The sequence below is a fragment of the Macrobrachium nipponense genome, chromosome 3 (assembly GCF_015104395.2).
Source record: "Macrobrachium nipponense isolate FS-2020 chromosome 3, ASM1510439v2, whole genome shotgun sequence".
Lineage (NCBI taxonomy): Eukaryota > Metazoa > Arthropoda > Malacostraca > Decapoda > Palaemonidae > Macrobrachium > Macrobrachium nipponense.
The window spans coordinates 25113590-25121089 of NC_087202.1; the positions used below are offsets into that span (position 1 = coordinate 25113590).

At 34.8% G+C, this 7500-nt stretch overlaps 1 protein-coding gene across 1 annotated transcript in view; it reads left to right on the plus strand.

Moving 5' to 3' along the window:
• Nucleotides 1-7500, plus strand: part of LOC135221661 (semaphorin-2A-like) — a 684158-nt gene that overhangs the window by 475744 nt on the left and 200914 nt on the right. The gene's annotated exons all lie outside the window — the stretch shown is intronic.

Genomic DNA, 7500 nt, shown 5'->3' on the forward strand with positions numbered 1-7500 from the left:
GGTTTAGATTTTGTATTATAACTGTCAAAAAGTCTTCTTTTTTGTACAATTTTAGATTCTATTTCATTATCTGTTGCATTTGATATGTTATAAATTTTTATGTATTCTTTTTCTTCGGTACAAAGTTGTTAATAACTGGAAATTTCTGCGTTACAAGATAACTTCTGACATTTCTGACATTTGCATACTGTAAATGGAGTCTTGCCTTTTATGATTTGAAAAAATTGGTTAAAACAAAAAACTGCTTCTAAACAACTGCATTTATAATTCAATCACTAAAAGGGTGTTTCATCATTTGACTTTTACTCGTATACTGCGACGTAGTTTGGCGTCGCGTCGTTCCGGGAAAAGACGAAACCACGGGATTTATTAGATATTTACTGCATTGTCAGTCATTTGCTGCTTGTCGAGCAGTTGTCTCTTTCACGTAAAATTTTCCGAATATGGGTTCTGGTCCCCATCGGTTCAATTCCGGAATATTGAGTTATTTTTACCAGGAGGCGAATTTGAAAATGATTAGCCATAGATTTTTTTAGTATGAAAATGAAATGCTAACGACAAATCAAAAGGAATTTTTAAAACTTAAGATTCTATGAGCTTCTTTAAAGGATTCCTGTTCTTCTCTCTTTCTTATTTTTCTAAACTGGACAAGAAAATTATTTCAGGTGGGCCGTCCCAGCGGCCTTCGCACTAAAAAGAGAAGGAGAAAGAAATTGTTAGATAGAAAATGAAGCTGAACGCAATCGTCATGAAAAACTTCCACTCTCTTGGTGCGATGAATCTCCATCCAGACTTTGCAGTGAAAAAGGAAGATCTCCAAGATGACATTTCCTTGACAGACAAAAGGATGGTTTCGGCAGTGTTTATTAATAATTTTTAGATGACCCACAAACTTCAAATGATCGCTTCCATTATTCCCGTGTCATTCTTAATTCTGTGTTTGTGTGTAAAGCTCCTCCCGTCTGTTTGGAATTCACATTCTCTCTCTCTCTCTCTCTCTCTCTCTCTCTCTCTCTCTCTCTCTCTCTCTCAAGAAAGGGACAGGACTTAAGGTTTTATTATTATATTTTTTATATATAATTTATATATATAATATATATATAATATATTATATATATATATTATATATTACAATTTTATTAATATATATATATTATATATATTAATATATATATATATATATAGGTAATATATATATAAAGGGAAACAGTCGAGCTGTTTACGAGACACTCCACTCGCTTTTCCATATATCCCAGTTCATCACACTTTCCCCCCCCCCCCCCATTTTATTTTTACGTACCCAAAGTAAGGAAGCACACGCGCAGTTGCCCACAGAGTTACGTTCAACGGGGGCTAAAGTTAAAGGATGCACAGGCAAAAGGTTATTGGCCTGACATCTAACCTTTAATGGCATAGAGCACTTAACGCTACAACTTTATCTGAGAAGATCTCTTTGTGAAATGGACTCCATTGCACGCTTCGGCTTCGTATCCACTTGCCCAACAACTTCCTGTTTTTGTTAGATTTGTGCTTTGGGCGAAATTATGCAATTCAGTTTGTTTTTAAACAAGGCAAGCACTCCGGGTAAATACTATGTATATATACTTTTTCTTACAGTAAGCTCTCATTTTTTTCATTCTGTTAATTTTTCAATTTGATTAGATTTACTGAAATATTAGATGTTTTCATCTCTCCGAATATGTGTCGTAAGCGTAATTTTTTACTTTTTTTGCAGAGACTGTATTGCAGCACTCTGCCAAGCATCATGTTTCTCTCTCTCTCTCTCTCTCTCTCTCTCTCTCGCTCTCTCTCGTCTCTACTACTCTCTCTCTCTCTCTCTCTCTCTCTCTCTCTCTCTCTCTCTCTCGGACGTTTTTTCTCATAAACTCTCACAGGTATCGTTAATCAAGTGTCGAATAGCGATGTCTAAAAAGAGCACGCGACTCCTTTTTTTCTGTTTTAGCGCGATTTTGTTTTAGGTAATCATCAGCCATAAAGTATCAGAGGAGAGCTGAAACACTTTGACAGGTATTTTAGTTTTCATTTGCCTTCATAAAAAGTAGATAATTAAGGTAGTTTTCAGGAACATGTTTTTCTTTGCGTTATTTTATTTTATTTTTTTTCGTAATTATTTTTGCTTTGCTAGCTTTGGTAATGTTTCTTGGATGTTATTAATCCAGACTTCCCATCACTTTGTGATATATATATATATATATATATATATATATTATATATATATATATATATATATATATATATATATATATATATATATATGAGACCTTGGTGGCCAATTCAGAAGTGTTTTGGTATTGTTGTAAAGCATTTTCTTATGCGTTTCTAAGGTGACATGGTTATTTGGGCTTGTTATTTAAAAGGTATTATAGACAGTATCTGACATTTAGCAAATATCAGTTCACAGGAAAGATTAAGCTTTACTTAAATATTATTTTAGTTAATGAACAGATTTAGAACTTGCGCCATTTTCGGGCAACTGCAAGTTATGGCCTTTGTTGATAGTATGTGTATTTTCCTATGTTAATTTACAATTTTTTATTAATGTGTGTGTATGTGGTGTATGTTTAAGGATTATGAGCGGAAGCCAAACGAAGTCAAGGATATATTTCATAAAGTAAAATAACGGAAATAAAGAAATATATATATCAGGTGAGTCAGTGACCTAGTTGCATTCTCACAACAGCTTATATGTACTGATCCTAAAGGGACGAATGTTCTTGGCGATTGCAATGGTTGTGTAATTTCTGTGTTCAACGAATATGTTGCACTTAGTCATTTCATATCCGCATTGTAATTATGAGCTTTACCTTATTTTCGCAGAAGAAAGGGCCGTATATTTGAAAGGAAAACGACTTTCGGGGTACAGAATCACAAAGCTGTTTTGTCCATTAAAATAAGCGGAAATTGTTCTGGCTTCAATTGCGCTTTGTTATGGTAATGTTCTTGATCACATACGTGCGGCATGCCACCACTGGGCTTGAAGAAACGTTTCGAGTTTGAGACGTTTACACGTGAAGTCTGCGGTGTTAGTAAGAATTTAGATCCTACTTTGCAATTAAGAATGTGAAGCCTGTGTAGATATCGACACCGTGAGACCTTTGTTGTCATGACGAATGTGAATAAGTGCGTGATTATGAAGAGTGTGAAGTGTGTGTTGGTTCACACCACGAATCAGTATCATTGTTAAGAATATGTTTTCCTATAACATGAATCACTCTCTGGTATTAAGATCTTGAATTCTTTCATAGTATTCAGATCGTGAACTGTGTTCATGAATGATTTGGAAAACGCCATTCTCCTAAGTGTTCTATAACTCCACTAAGGCATGTAGACCTACGCACCACTTGGACCAATGAGGCCTGTACATTTAGATGATAATCTAAATCAGATGATAATCTAATCAGAGGTGTAGGGAAAGGACCATTCAGAAGTTCATGAACCTTCATGACCTAATACTCCTCTACACACACATGTGTATGTGCTTCTTGCAATAACAGTAAATCATTCCCTGCAACTGGAAAGAATTCAGGTGATATCAGATTCCCCCTTTTCGTTATTTACGATCAGAGGGAAGAGGCACCGTTACATTTACAGCCATTATTAATCAGGGCTTTACTCAACATCGATATCGTAATGGCAAATTTGCCGGTAGAATTTTTATTGGTGCGAAAGATTTGTTATGGAGGGGAAAGAAAATAAGTTCGTTTTCAAGGGTTTGCGGGTCAGTAGTCGCAAGCGACAGTTGCGTCATTTGCATGCGTACATTTGTCTGTGTGTGCGTATATATATATAATATATATATATATATTATATATTATATATAATATATATATATATATATATATATATATATATATATATATAATATATATAATTATATATATATATATAAAGCTACACGTGTCCTTCAATATCCAACTCGCTCTCCCTCAGAATTAATATATTTTCATATATGTTAACCGCAGGGGAATTTTTTAGTTGATAATAATTTCGTCCTCTCGTGGATTCGAACCAGCGCACAGAGGAGAAATCAGGACTTCAAGTGATGTTACCGAATTGGATATTAATGGACATTATTTTGTAGCTTCATGAATTATATATATATATACGTATATATATATATATATATATATATATATATAATATATATATATATATATATATATATATATATATATATATATATATATATATATATATGATTAAGGTGTGTAAGTACAGATCAGTGGGTAACTTAAAAAATACTTTCCCGTACTGTATTTAAAAAGTTAACCGTCTCAAGTCGACTTTACTGACACCTATGGTATCACTTACAAACTAGTCGGATACCTCACATCCATGACGAATGGCAGCTTGAGTATCAATAGAAAAGAATAAAGAAAAAAAAAGCCATCGGTAGAGATATCTCGTGTGTAAGAGGAATATTTCACCAGCCAGCGAAAGCCATATTTCAACTGGTGGCGGGGCGCAAACAACTCCATGTACGTTGTTTACCCGGAACATTTGATATCCACATTTGCATGACACAGAATCTTCATGATTTTGCCCTGGTCCGTCCTGCTGGCCACGTTGGACTTTGGTATTTTAGGAATTTAGCATTTGACTGGCAGCCCTCCCCGCCCCCTCTCCCTTATCTCGCCTTTTTATTTGCAATGCAAGAATTAAGTCACTATTGTCGTCATACCAGCGTCCGCATATCTCTCTCTCTCTCTTTGGAAGAGGATAAAAATAAAAACTTACTAAAATAAAGGGTCTCTCTCTCTCTCTCTCTCTCTCTCTCTCTCTCTCTCTCTCTCTCTCTCTCTCTCTCTCTCTCGATGGTTTACAGTCTTTTTAAGTGACTATTACGAGGTTAACTTACAGGCTTTAGTTTCATTAGGTCGTCTCCGTTTCTCCTTCCCCGTACAATGCCTTCCTTCCATTATAACGTTTTCACCCTAGAAGTTAGTCATTCGCTTCATTTGATGGACCTTCTCCCGGGTTTATTAGGTCCATTCGAGAGCCTCGTCTTGCCAGTATCAACTTCCGTCCAACAACTCGAGTTTTTGTTCGATGATTTTTGCGTCGTTTCCTTTCCATGGGTTTCTTCCTTCATCGTTGACCCTGAGTGATAAAGTTGGGGCATGCGAGAATAATTTTTTTGGGGGTGGTTGGGCTGCCAAATTAGTTATAAACATCTTGGCCTGCATAAATCTATAATCCTTAATTATATGATATGTTATCTGTCGTTCATAGAAGCTAATTATAGTTAATATACGTACATTGCTCTATATTGACTATATATATAAATATATATATATATATAAAATCCTTAATTATATGATATATATATAAAGAGAGAGAGAGATATAAATATATATATATATATATATAATATATATATATATATATATATATATAACGTAATATATATATATATATATATATATATATATATATATATATATATATATATATATCGAGGTTGTGTTACCCCAGAGTTTTCAGTGTCTTTATTGCATTATAGTTATCTCGATCTTTTTATCTATTTCAATTACTGATCTGAACTCACAGACTTTATTTTTGTAACGTGAATCGTGTTAATTAAAAAGGAAATGTGACGTTCATTCAGAGTACAAAAGAGCAGAATGTTTGATTGAACGGGTAATTTATCCCTCTCATTAATCCCTCATGCCCTCCAGGGCACAAAGTTTGTTTGCATACCATGATTAACTCCGCATTCAGTTGGGGACCTGTCTTCCCAGGTCATTAAAATATATTTTCTGTTTCTACCAAAGGTTTGGTGATGTTCTGCGCCTGCTTCTTGCATTTATTGTTAAAGGCGCTAAACCATTTAGACGGATTGTTTAGATAGTTTTCCAAATAACCACCCAAGTTATCCATTGTTATTGTGTGTGTGAATTTTGAAGTCAGCTCTTCAATCATTTCATAGGAGTAAATTCACTGAACACGAAGTCATGTTTTGCTAGCTAGAATAAAACTGAAGTACATACGTACACTCGTAGTTTTCGTGTATGGTGGGCCGTATGGATGAGAAGGGAGCTTTCAGCATTTGTAGTTGGAGGAAGTACAGGAAGAGGAAGAGGAAGAGGAGAAGGGGGAGGAAAAGAATGAGGTTATGGCTCTGCGTAAGGTCATTAAATTCTGTTATTTTATGCGGTCGTGTTGATGAGTCCGTGTGTAACAGAGACCTCATTGTTCTTTCTGATTTCGTCACCAGATTTTCAAGTTCAGCTCGAGTCTTCAGTATGTAGTAGATCGCATATGACATAGGCACGGATAAAATGAGAATTTTAGTGTTCTGTAAAAGAAATCTACTGAGAGGCTAGAGGGCTGCAAATTGCTATGTTGATCACCCACCCGGCAATCGCCAAACATACCAAATTGCATCCCCTCACCCTCGGTAGTTTTTTTAAAATTTTAGTTAAGGTGAAAGTTAGCCATAATCGTGCGTCTGGCAATGCTATAGGACAGGCACCCGCCCGGCCGCGGCTCATACTGTATCATACTCTGTACAAGAGACTTCGGGGTATTTTTTACGTGTCTTGTTCTGATTTCGGAATATTCACTTCTCTGTTTACCAAGAACCAATGTATAAAGTGTGTCCACTAGCAGCATATACTATATATATATATATATATATATAATATATATATATATATATATATATATATATATATATAAATATATATATATATATATATATATGGGTGTTCTTCCAGGCTGATGTTTCTTGTCATGAATTATAATATGTGAATCTCTCTCTGTCGTTGTATTGAGTGGCGCTAGTTACCACAGATTTTGTAACTGCATTTCGGAGAGGGCTAACGCAATAAGTAATCGGGTGTTGATGATTTTTACCATGCATGTAAATTCTATAAGTTTTTAGAATATATTTTTTAAGCGCCTCAGTGGCGTGGTTGATATGGCGTTTGCGTTCCACCTCGGTGGTCGCTGGTTCGATTCTCGGCCATTCCATTGAGGAGTGAGAGATGTGTATTTCTGGTGATAGAAATTCACTCTCGACGTGGTTCGGAAGTCACGTAAAGCCGTTGGTCCAGTTGCTGAATAACCACTGGTTCCATGCAACGTAAAAGCACCACACAAACAAACAAGGAATATATTTTAGATGACATTGTAATTTTGTAAAGTATAGATAGAAACTAGTAAATGTTAAAATAGATTTAAGCTCATATATATATATATATATATATATATATATATATATATATATATATATATATATATAATATATACACTTCATACATATATATACACATAATATTAGCAGCAAAGATGACGATCACATAATATACCCATTATTCAACGATGGGTTTCACCCGCGAGTGACGCGAATGTTTAATCAAGTTATGCTTCGTGTTAATCTAATAAACATTTCCGTCACGGTAATTACGAATGTCCTTTATTCTATTGCCCTCCCCCTCGGGTTTTTTTTCTTTTTTTTTTTTTAGAGAGAGAAAA